Source organism: Nomia melanderi, chromosome 2, assembly GCF_051020985.1.
Source record: "Nomia melanderi isolate GNS246 chromosome 2, iyNomMela1, whole genome shotgun sequence".
Classification (NCBI taxonomy): Eukaryota; Metazoa; Arthropoda; class Insecta; order Hymenoptera; family Halictidae; genus Nomia; species Nomia melanderi.
The window spans coordinates 5,091,244-5,104,156 of NC_135000.1; the positions used below are offsets into that span (position 1 = coordinate 5,091,244).

The 12,913-nt window shown below is 42.2% G+C and overlaps 1 protein-coding gene across 8 annotated transcripts in view; it reads left to right on the top strand.

Annotated features, from left to right (window-relative positions):
• Positions 1-12,913, top strand: part of heph (polypyrimidine tract-binding protein 1 heph) — a 517,180-nt gene that overhangs the window by 188,964 nt on the left and 315,303 nt on the right. The gene's annotated exons all lie outside the window — the stretch shown is intronic.

Sequence of the window (12,913 nt, forward strand, 5' to 3'; positions counted from 1 at the left end):
TTGTCCTTCTGAGCCAATATTAAATTTCACCTGCGGCCCACCTTGTTGTCGATGAATTGTTCGTGTTTTAACACTGACAGATTAACACTGACTGACTAAATACAGCCTATTGCTTTATAACTCAGTTCGAGGAATGGCACTTCTGTAAGACATTTGTTGGAGAGTTAGGGTATCTGCTAGGTTCTAGTGAAATGGGTTTGTTTTATTCTAATCTTACGTGATTTTAGTCTTTAGTCATTGCCAGATCTTAAATTTCAAGGCTTTAGAAATGGTACTTTCAGTTATTAAGTTTGTGCAGCTGGAACTTGAGTTTGTAGGTCACTAGTTTTAATGTTTAGGGATTTCTAGCTTGTAAGTTTCTAAATTCCAAAAGTGACACTTACAATTTTAATAATTTGTACAATTAGAATTTGAGATTTAGATCACTGCTTTTAGTCTGTGGAAATTTTTAGCTTCTAAATTTCTTAATTTCAAAAGTGGCACTTGCAATCGTAATAATTTGAACAATTGGAGCTTGAGCTTTAGATCACTGTTTTTAATCTTTAGAGATTTCTAGCTTCTGAGTTTCTAAATACCAATGATTGTATTTTTTATACAATAGGGACGCCTGATTCAGATCAGTGCATTTGTTCTTCACTGCAGTCCAAACTTTATGGCAGTTAGAGGGTATGCGAGAGTTCACTTCAAATTCGAGAATCACCTCGTATCGTCATAGTCGATCGATCGTCGCGATGCAAATCCCCTCGCGCTTATCCCGTTCACGTATTTACCGGCACCGAAGTAGAGACAATGGCGGCTGATTCCCCGCGATTGGCGCGTCCGCGTCCCGAAGCCAGGGCCCGAACGTCATAACGCGACACGTGCCGTGACTGCAATTACATTCGCAATCCGTTAGAATTGAATTTCGTCGGTGGGAACGCGCGGAACCTGTTGCCGGCGAATTTAACGACACTTCTGGGACGATCCTCTGGCTGCATCCTCTACATAATGTCTATTCTCGATGTCTGTTCAACGAAAGATCCGAAGCAATCATCAGAAAACGTCAACTGGGCAAGAAAAAGGAAAGAGCTGATGGGGAGTCACAACTCCTGAATCGCGTGGAACTTGTTGCCTATGAATTAAATAGATTTTCAGGACAATCCTCTAGCTGTATTCTCTTCATAATATCTAGTATTAGTATCTGTTCAACGACAGATGCGAAGAGATCATCAAGAAACATCACCTGGGCAAGAAAAGCAAAAGAACTGTTAGGGATTCTCAACTCATAAATTATATGGAACTTGTTAGAAATGGCCGAAACTTGTTGCTTGAGGATCCAACGAGATTGTTAGGACAGTCCCCCAACAAAATCCTCTTCATAATGTCTATCACTGGTGTCTGTTGAACGAAAGATCCGAAGCAATCGTCAAGAAAGATCAGCGAAGCAATAAAAGCGAAAGACCTGCTATGGATTCAGAGCTCGTGAATCGGGCGGAGCGCGTTAGAGGCGTGCTGGAAGTTGCGAGGATGGAGGAAGTCGCGGTCTCCGTCCCACGCCATCAGCAATCCCAGCATCCACTTAATAAACCAGCAGTCCAAACATACTTAACAGAGAGTCTAGTACGTACTAGGTAGCCACCGCGAACGCTGGCTGCCTGGCTCGGGTTCCTGCTGGGCATATTCATACCGGAATTAACGACCCGTGCCTAACTTTGCTTCCTACCACTCCTTCCGCGGCGGAGAAGCCGCCGGGTAAGAGGCGCCCGGAGAATACTACCGCAACCGTCGGACTTGTACTCGAACACCGTTGCTATCCCTTACAGGGCTAGCAAGGGTTACTTCATATTTATGGAACCAACGCGTGGCGGTTGGTGGATCAGGCTTGCGTTTGAATCGATTAGGCAGTGCTAAAGGAAATGAAGGTTGATTCGGGTTGATGAAATTAGTACTTGCGATTCTATCCTCCAGCTTACATCTACTATTCTTCAGCTATCGCAGATAGCTCGTAAAGCTACTGCCAGACACGAAAGAATCATTGATAAAGGCACCAGGAGCCAGAACAGTCCATTAGCAGTAGCAATCTTAATCGTCCCACTGAAGTAATCTACAAGGATTCTCTCGAATCCTCTAACAAGATACCTAGCTATACCTAGTAAGCGCAATCTCCTCGCATTCCATTATAAAAGACTTTCCAACTGCACGGATCAGCGAGGACAATTACAGGGAGCTAATAACCTGGATCACCTAGCTGATCGAAGCTAAACCCTCTATCCCCTAACTATGTAGTCCCCTAACTTTTTCTTAGCCGCCTCTCCAAGGTAGCTATTCCTACAGCTTAGTTACTCCTCGTGCCTCCATTCGACGATACAGCTCTCCGATCAGCTAACGCCACTGGGGAAGCTATTCGTCAAGTTTTCCAGGCCCTGAAAGGCAATTTGCCGAGGTCTGGGTAGCAAGTCGCGGCGCGCGCGGTACGGTCTGCTAATCCGGCAACAGGTACGCTGGGGCTGGGGTAACAATGTGAAATCGGTGATTCACGCGGCGGCTGCGACAAGTTAGCGTGGGCCAGATGAACAGGGAAAATTGGCGAGCGACGGACACACAGAGGGACAACTAGAGAGCGAGAGAGTCGATTCACGGTCGGCGGGGCAGATGGCGAGGCTCGCGTATTGGCTAAAAATGTAAATTGTCCCAATAGCGTGCAACCCCGTTCATCGTTTAGTTTGTTCGTTCGTTCGTTCGTTCGTTCGTTCGTTCGTTCGTTCGTTCGTTCGTTCGTTCGTCCGTTCGTTCGTTCTGCCGCGTTCTGCCCAACGGCTGTGAAGTAATTGAAAACACGCGTCATCTCCGGTAACGATGACCGAGGGGTCCCGCCAGCATGGCCGCCTCTTCCTCCTGCCTTCCTCGACTTCCGACGCGGCCGACGCACCGTGAAGAATCGTTTTGTTGGCAGGTGACAATGAGCAACGCCGCTCACACGTGATTTTGAGCTTGAGTCGTGATTGGTTCGAGGATGGGTGCTTTGGGTATTGATTGATGACGTGAGATGGGTTGCCTGGAGGCTAGGTAGCTGGGTAGCTAGTCTTTGACTTTTGGTATCGTAGAGGTTTGGGTCTCTTGGGAAAGAGGAAGCATTAATGTTATTTATTTGTTGTGGAACAGTGACACTTATCAAAGTAGCTAACTAGAAAATAATAGCTTACTACAGTATCTTAATGTGTTATAAGAGACACTTCGTCCTACTGAAAATTAAAGGTTAAGAAAGTAAAAAATCGTGTTATCCAACGTGTTAATTGGATTTAGACTCGTTCGAATCCAAAACAGACTGAATTCCAGCGTCAGGTTGACTCATCGCGCTTGACATTCCTATTTCGCACGTCTGTGCTGACACTTTTCCTCCTCCTCCATCTCTTCCTCTTTGTTCCACGGCGTCCCCGCGTTTCCCTCTCAGCGCGCAGTTAATCGCCGTCGAATTAGCCATGGTTGGATACAGAATTAATCAAACGCGGACGGCCGGGGCGCGAGCCAGGAAAAGAGGTCGCGACGCAGCGACGGGTTGCTGGAGGGACACGTAGGAAAATAGAAAAGAGCGAGGAGCCGGCGCAAAATAAAAGGACACAGGATATTCCGGGATACTGGGAGCTGGACGCGTCACGGAACCTTTGTCCAGCTGTATTAACGCGGAATAACGCGCGCAATTATCACTTTGAACGTAGAACACGCTTTTTCCTGGGTCGCGAACGCGCTCAGGATCCTTCTTCGAGGCTTCAACTTCTGATCGAAAGTTTCTTTTCTGTGAAATAGCTCTTCAACCTTGATACTTCATTGTTCAACTGGTAGCTACCTTTTTTTGTAGACGTCGCAGTGATGATACATCGATTGTATGAAAAGCCTAGTTGTATTTTTGAGAAAGTATACTGCTGAACTGATAGCTATCTTGTGTTTCTTAGACATTGCAGTTGACATACTGATCTTGTGAAAAGTCTGCTTGCATCTTTGAGGAAGTTTACTGCTGAACAGGTAGCAATCTTTTTTTGGACGTAGTGATGGTATATTGATTTTATGGAAAGCCTAGTTACATTTTTGAGAGTTATTGCAAAAGGAAACTATTAACTCCGCCGTGTTCTTGGTGTCTATTTAACCTAATCACGTTTTCATTTTTTCGATAACTGTTTGTTTAACTTTTTCCAATATACTTGCGTTTTCATTCTGTTAGGGACATTTTGACATTCGGAAATAATAGCAGAATTTATTTTCTGGAATAATACGTTAATTACCCCGGAAAACTGGACTACATAAGGATTAAGAACACTATTATAGAGGACTAGCGAGATCCAGGGACATCTTGCTCGTCGAATCGAAGCTAATTGCGAAATGGAGGGAAGTCAGTCGTCGACACAGGATCCCCTGAATCCTGCAGGATGAGGCATCGTGATCTCGGATGAGGAGTGATTTCCTTGTCCACATCAAAATGAGAAATCCAGGTCGCATTAATGAGTGCAATCGGTTGACACCGCGCGCCGGCTCTCGATCGATCGATACACGTTTCGTCCTGCTAATTGGCAATCAGTGTACGTGCATTAGAAGCATTGACAGTGACGCGTGAATGATGATGCGCCGCGGACGTTTAGTATGATTTTCTGCTAATGATAGAAGATAATAGCCGATGAAGCTAGGGATCAACGTGTTTCATTTTTTAAGTTGGTAGCAACCATTTCAACCAGTGAGACATATACCAAGATTCAGATAACTGAAAAATTTAAAAAAATAAACAACTATTGACGAAGATTGATAAAACGTAGGTCCAGGTGCCCCAGAGCAATAAACTGGGATTAGGCATAATTTAAATGCTCTACATCAAAGTTAGCTGTCCACGGCTGACCTAAAATTAGGTTAGGCACATTGTAGCTTCTCTGAATCAAAATTAGCTTTAGCTTCGACACTTAGCTTCTACTTTCCCTAAATCAAACTTAGCTCTGATTCAATTACCCTAAAATAAGGCTACCTACATATTATCTTATCCAAATCAAATTTAGCTCTAGCTTAGATAAGTAAAACCATCTATATTTCATCTTCTCTAAATCAAAGTTAGCTCTAGTCCATACCCTAAAGTAAGGCTAGCTACATTCTACTTTCCCTAAATCAAACTTAGCTCTGATTCAAATACCCTAGAATAAGACTACCTACATGTTATCTTCTCCAAATCAAACTTAGCTCTAGCTCAGATACCCTAAAGTAAAACCATCTACATTTCATCTTCTCTAAACCGAAGTTAGCTCTAGTCCATACCCTAAAGAAGTACAGCTAGCTACATTTTACCAAATCAAACTTACCTCCAGTCCAAGTGCCCTAACTCACGGTTAGACCTCTTCCAGATCCCCTAACTCGCAGTTAGACCCAGTCGACATCCCCTTAAATCAAAATTTGACCTATTTCCAATCCGTAGACCAAGATTGCATTTAGTCTACGTGCTGCAGACGAGTATCATCTACGTCAATCTCGGGCTTAACACGTCATCCATACATCCCATCTCCAAATTAGATACCTAATTCGACTACTCCATCAAGCTCCACTTCACAGAGAACATAATATATCCATCCCAAAGGATGTACAGTAGCAATGCGAACGCTTCCTCATCAGGACGCGTCATATTTAATCCCGTTGCGAATGAATTTTTTTCAACGAATTTATTTCTTGTACCGTCCACGAAATGTCCCCCGCACCTTGTCTCGCCCCCTCCACGACCCGCCGCTCGTTTCTGACCGTCTTTCCGAGCCGTCAGCTCCGGCTCGGAGAAACGCCGGCCCGTGTTTTATGCAAGCCTCGGGTTTTATGCAATGAGACTGCAATATCAAACGCCGCGAGAGGCAAGCTAGCAGAGTGCCGCTGAATAAAATATCCGCCCCCTATAAAAAAAAGAAGGTGCTGCAAGTTGGAAGGAGATAGTGGAGGCAGCGGGTCGAAAAGTTTGCGCCTATCGGAAGACTATAAGGGTGTCACACCTGTTTCTCGATTCTACAGCATGTTGCTTGTTGTTCCTTGGCGAAACCATCGAGAACTTTCATCTGTGTTTTCTTTTATATACATCGTGTAATACGTTTAATACATTTCATTAATTATTTAATGAAAGGAATATTTTAAAGAAGCAACATGTCTCTTTTCACATTTAATATTGAATATTGTGTGACGTGGCGTTTCATTTGTTCCTTAATTTATTGTTTCGTTTGATATAACTTACTAAATATTTAATATTCAGGGGTTTTCTATAAATTTAATATTTATAATTTACTAAACATACAATACTAGTAATTCTAAATCAAATATCCATCGTTTTACTACAAATTTAATATTTATAACTAAATACACATGCAATACTAATAATTCTCTTATCAATTTCTCGTTTTTCTAGAAATTTAATATTTATAATTTACTAAACATACAATACTAATAATTCTAAATCAAAAATCCATCGTTTTACTACAAATTTAATATTAATAATTCACTAAGCATTCAATACTCTCATTCCTCTTGTTCCGTCCGACGCGGAACAAAACGGAGAAAATCCTCGAAGGTTCGTTTATGATATGGACGTGCCAACAAATTTACTTTCGGGATTAGCTTTTTTCGAACTCAGTTTATTTATTTTTTTTAGTTACAAGGGGCAATCGCACCCTAAACCATGAGGAAATCATTTAGTTAATCCGCGCATCTCCAGACAATAGTTCTGGAATTTTCGTCGTTCGTACAGACAACCGACCATATCATAAACCGGGAATTTCCGAAGGGTCGACGCGAACCTCGTTCGTAACGGTTCCTCCAGCCATGCGTCAACTTGGAGGAAATTTCCAAGGCATCGGCAAATCTTCGAGGATCCCTCGCACGTGGTCATTGCCCTCACTCTTGCACCAAGAGGGCAGGCCAAGGGGCGTCGTCCAAGACGCCCCCCGATTTTTGGAATTATGCGCTGATTGGGTATTTTCAATTTCCCAATCAGCGCACTCGACACAAAACCTGTAGGTGTCGTATAAAAACACCTACAGGATCGCACTCGAAAGGTTTTTACGCATTACAAGATAAGTCGCTCAATCGTTCGGAGTGACGATATCTCGGGTTTTTTCACTCAATCGTTCGGAGTGACATATCTCAAAGGTTTTTTCACTCAATCGTTCGGAGTGACATATCTCCAAAGGTTTTTTCGCTCAATCGTTCGGAGTGACAATCTCAGAGACTTTTTCTCATTGCACAACGTTTAGTCCATCGTTCGGGACACATAAGTCGCTCAATCGTTCGGAGTGACGACACAGAGATTTTTTCTCATTATTCAACGTTCAGTCCATCGTTCGGGACACATAAGTCGCTCAATCGTTCGGAGTGACAATATCTCAGATACTCAATCGTTCGGAGTAACGAGATATCATTCATTCATTCAAACAGTAGTCAGTCCATCGTTCGGGACAACTGCAACTAGTGATCTGATCTCAACCAGTCGGAGATCAGAATTGAATCAGTCGATTTCTGAAGAAATTCGTAAATCGACGCGTCGCGAGTATTAACGAGACCTAAAGTTAAAGCTGGGATTTACAACCCCAGCCGAGGAATTTAATCCGCGTTAGTATTCGTGTACGTGCGACGTCGCATTTTTCGGTATCTCGAGCCGGATCTACTACGCAACATTTGTTGGTCCTTCGAGCCGGATCTGTGACGGTACACCTCTCTAAATCTAACATTAATACTCAAGTAACAATTTATTGATGACCATAAGAATTCTCGATATTTTTACCTAAATTTTCGTGTTCAAAGGGTTGATTACTGCGTCTTCCCCGTGTCTTCGCTACGGGCACACCAGTGTCCCACACTTGCACCGTGAAAGGGGAGCATTTTCGAGAATTATCGCGGCAATTGGCGGGTACTTGAGCCGCTGCGCCGATCGTGTTAGCGTTCCGCAGTTTACTAGGTTTACGACCCTGTCAAAGATGGCGGGGGTGGCGTTTACACCGCGGGCGTGACTTCTCCTCAATTTTCCGGATTAGGAATTTCCGCGCGCTTTACATTTTCTGGGGAAATTCGAGGTGTAAAAGGGAAGCACTAGGCTCTGGTTTTCTTTTTTCTTCTTTCCCTCCTCGGGTTTACGGAACCGGAATGTTTTGGTTGTTCAAGTTTTTATGCCCCGGGAATGTGTCGTTCCATGGTTGATTAACTCCCCTCAGTCTCGTGTTACTCGGCGCGTGGCATGAAGTTTTGCCGCAAGTTTCAGTAAATCGAGTTAGCGGGCAGAGTAGCTGGGATTGTGGAATACTTTGTTATTCCGTTCGCCGGTTCTTTGTAATTGTTTTGAAGGGAAATGGGAGAATTCTGTTTCTTTTATACGTCTCGGATATGTTTTTTGGTAGGTGTGACTTCAGAATTTGCATTGAACAATTTAGTGTCTTTGCAGTGAATTTATGTAACATTGAGTTCTTGGTATCTGGAGTTATTTTAGAGAGTTAGTATTTCCAGATTTAGTACTTTAGTAGTTTATTGAGTTAGTAGTTTGTAATTTAGTATCTTAGTAATTTAGTAAGTTGGCAGTTCCTAATTTAGTACCTTGGGAAATTGGTAAACTTATGATTTAGTAATTCAGTAATCTAGTGGAGCAGTAAGATAGTAATTTAGTAGCTTAGTAATTTAGTAACTTAGTAGGTTAGTAAGTTAACAATCTAATAAGCTAGTACTTTCTAATTTAGTACCTTAGGAAATTAGTAAATTAATAATTCCGTAGTTCAGTAACCTAGTGGTTCAGTGAGATAGTAATTTAATAACTTAGTAGTTTAATAGTTTAGTAACTGAGTAACTTAGTAACTCAGTAACATAATTTCTTTAAGATTCATTAAAATATTTAATATTATAACTGGTACAATATTGGAGCCCACAGAGTTCAAAGGGTTAACTCAATTCCTATGCCGACATTAATTCTCTAAAACCAACCACATAAATTTACAACCAAAGAAATCTACATTCCACAACCGAAACCTCGATAAATTAAACAGTTCACTATCAATCTCGAGGGAACCCCAGAAAAATCTACCAATTCACCAACTTTTAACCCAATTCCTCTCCCGATATTAATTCCCTGAAACCCTCCCACCCAACCACATAAATTTACAACACTTAAAATCTACATTCCACAACCGAAACCTCGACAAATTAAACCGTTCACTATCAATCTCAATCTCAAAAGGTAGACGCCGCTCGAAAGAAAGAAAGGTGGTCGAAGGATGGTTTCGAAACTTAGATTGGTGTCACGTGGCCGTCGTCGATCTGCGAGTTAGAGGATCGGAGACGTCGGGAACGGGAACGGGTCGGGTTGCCAGGGGCGCGGAGAGTTCTCGCAGAGGGAGCTGCAGAAGGAAACGTTGTAACAGCACGATCCGAGGCGGCTTAACCGGCAAATCCGACGTAAGACCTTCCGCGAAATCTCTATTTCCGTGAACGCGGTGTTTCCACGCTGTTCCCTCGCTCCGCTATCCACTTCTTCCTCCTCTTCTCCTTCACCTCAATATTCTCCGTCCCTCCGTCGTGTGCTGCTGTTTAACGTTAAGAAAAATTCGCAGTAACTTCGAAGCACTTCAGTTTTCCCGTGTTCTCTTCCCGCGCTACTTTGTTATCTGCCGTACAATTTCGAGATTTCGGTGTGCCCTCGGATGCTCGGTTGTTCCTGCGTCTCTCCGAGCGTTTGGAACGCTGATTCCTTCTTCGCTTTGTTCGAGATCCTTACCGAAATTCGTTTGTAGATTGCTTTTCCATTCACTGAACTTCAGATTGTCTGTTTTTACTGAGACGTTAGCTACTTCGTTGGAATTTTTCTGTATTCGGAATGTTAAAGTCGTCACTTGATTTTGTTGGACCTCCTTTCACTGAAGAGAGCTTAGCAAATTTCTGAAGATCTTTTCTATAGAAAATTGTATATTTCACCCGTTGTTCTGTAGTATCGTGTCACTCGTGATCTCAAATGGGATTTAACAAATATAAATTACACTTGATTCTTTCTAATCTGCGTTGAATCTTTCTCCTTTCCTAATGAATTATGAACGGTAAAATATCTCTGTTCCACGCAATTAGGAAATAGATCATAGAGCAAAGGGTTAAATAATTAAACTATTCATTTACAAATTTTAAATCGTATTTTATTGCAATTAATCCAAAAGAATATCTAGTAAGATTCGTAAGTAGATCTTTTTCCAATAAATTAGAAATTAGAAAATTAATTAATTATTAATTAGAAATTATTTACAATTTTAAATTATATTTTCTACAATTAACTACACAAACACCTAGTAAGATTCATAAGTGGATCACTGTCTTCTTATTAAGAATTTACAAGAAATCATTATATATTATATTAACCTCTTGCCTAACAATATCGTGTCAGACACAAGGCGAAAATTTCTAATACAGTTCAACAAACATAAATGCCATTGAGTTGTAAGTTTAAATGAAACATTATTGTTCTTGTTAGCAATTTGTATGGTTTATACTAAATACATAGATAGAGCATGGAATGTTTTCTTTTACTAGTATATTATTAATGATAGATAATTCTAACAAATGCATCTACGAAATGAAATCGTAAGGCAAGGGGTTAAGGATCTCGTGATTCTAAAAATCATGGAAAATGTCGATTATCCTAGGGCTAGGGTGTACTGTGATCGACTTTCATCGAAGTGTGTCACAGGAGGTTCCTTGTCCAGGGTGTCGATCGGTCGAAGGAATGATTCATTAAAGGGGGTTGTGGATATTTGAGCACGGTCGAGTCGGCGCGCGCGGTTTTCATGTAAATCAGTGGCTTATGGCCGTGCTTGTTTGCCGTGCGGCTAATTAAAGTGTACTTAGACCGGTTTAATTCGTGCGGGCCAGTCGCCGGTAAATCGTAACAGAGAACCGTGGACGGACGTTCGTTACCGCTGCGAATGTGGAATTTCGTGGTGGGATACTTTGAGCTTTCTAAACAACGGTGTTTCTTACTCTGTTGGCCCCTCATTATTGTAGAGAGCGTTGGTCAAATTGTTACGCGAATATTTGGCTTTGCGGAATATAGACTTAACGAGGTTTATCTAGATTTAAGGGGGTTTCTTTTTCAACGGTTTTTAGATTCAGATTAGATTGAGAATTGTTGAAGCTGGTTCACTGAATTTTTTTGTGCATGTTTGCTGATGCTTCGGGAATGTATGAGAGAATTTTTTCGCAATTTTGCTTCGTATTTATATAGTTGTTGAGTTTTGGTTATATTAACTGTTGGTAGAGTTTGACTTGGTTTAATTTTTGATGCTGCTTTTGAATTTTAGAAATGTGAGTTATTGGACCACGTGAATAGTAAAGTGAAGTTTGAACGCTTATATTCTTTGATGAACTGTTCAGTTTCTAAAGTGATTATTTGAGACTTGAAATCTTGAAAGCTTGAACACTCCTGCAGCTTGGAAACTTGAAAAGTTATGAACTTACGAAATTAAAAACTTGAAATCTTGAAAACTTGAACACTCCTGAAGTATGGAGACTTGAAAACTTATGAACTTACGAACTTACGAAATTAAAAACTTGATAGCTTGAAAACTCGAAACTTGATAACTTAAAAGATTATGATCTCATGAACTTCAGAAATTAAAAACTTGAAAGCTTGAAAACTTGAGAACTTAGAAACTTGAGAACTTAGAGAACTGAGAATTTAGAGAACTAAGAACTTAGAAACCTGAGAACTTGGAGTTTTGAAAACTTAGAGTCTTGAGAACTTGAAATCTTGAAAACTTATAGTCTTGGGAACTTGAAATCTTGAAAACCTCCAAACACTAAAGCTAATCACACTGACCCACCAACTCCCACTCCGATAACATGAAAACCATTCCCAACCTACCCTAAGAACCACACAGTCCAACCAACACTTGTTCAATCCCACCCACCTTCACCACAAAAAGAAAACATTACCCACCCAAAAATCTCCATATTCCCGTGCCACTCGACGCACCAACGAAATGTACCCCAAATGACCGGTAATCTTAGCCCAGCGGGTATCCCCGTCTCCGGCGATCACGTTGACTCGGACCAGGTCGATCCCGGGGCCGTGTGTAATCCCGTCTACGCGAGTTCCGTCGCGGTTCACGTTAATCTTAATGGATTAATTTCTTAATTGGTTGCCGAGGTATAATTGAAATGTAGCTGGAGGTGGGGGCGGCGCGGCGCGGTAGACGGCTGATGAAACTCGGCAACTGTGGAACTGCCGAGTCCCCATCCAGCCCGGTTACCTGGGCTGCGGATCGGGACGAGTTCGGAACAATGTTTGCGCGGAGCGTGTCGCCAACGCGGCCGGGAAAAGTTCATCGGTAGATATACCCGTAGTTCCGCAGCCTTTGTTACACTTTCCGCGTTCCGCGAGGATTTAAGATAAGGAAAACGCGGCCGGGGCTGCTTTGTTCCCGCAGAAAGCCTGGCGTCAAGTTTGCTGATTGCGCGGCTAGCCCCGCGCCAGCCTGGATTTTCTTCGGTCGCGGGTAAATACAACTGACTGCCTGCCGATGCACCCAGTTGCGTGGGAATATCGGTTTCGAACGGTTTCCTGGGAAAACTCGGCCTGGGGACGGGAATTTATGTCGGAGTATGGTAATTTGCTTGGCAGAAATGTTTGATGAAGTTAGGGGATGCTTAGGGTATTGGATGATGGCTTGTTCTGAAGTTTCAGAAAGATGGAGTCGCGGTGGGGGTTTTTTAGGTTTTATTGGTGGAGTGAGGTTTTGGGATTGAGATTTTGGAGTTCGTTGATTAGGTCTGCATTTGGTTAAGCTCACGAGGGTGGAGTGTTAACTTCAAGTGTTAACCTTTTGTGGATGGACGTCGATATTTCAGCGAGATCGAATTTTCATATTTGGAGCACTGAATAGCAAACAAATGATTCAGTTACTGAAACGTC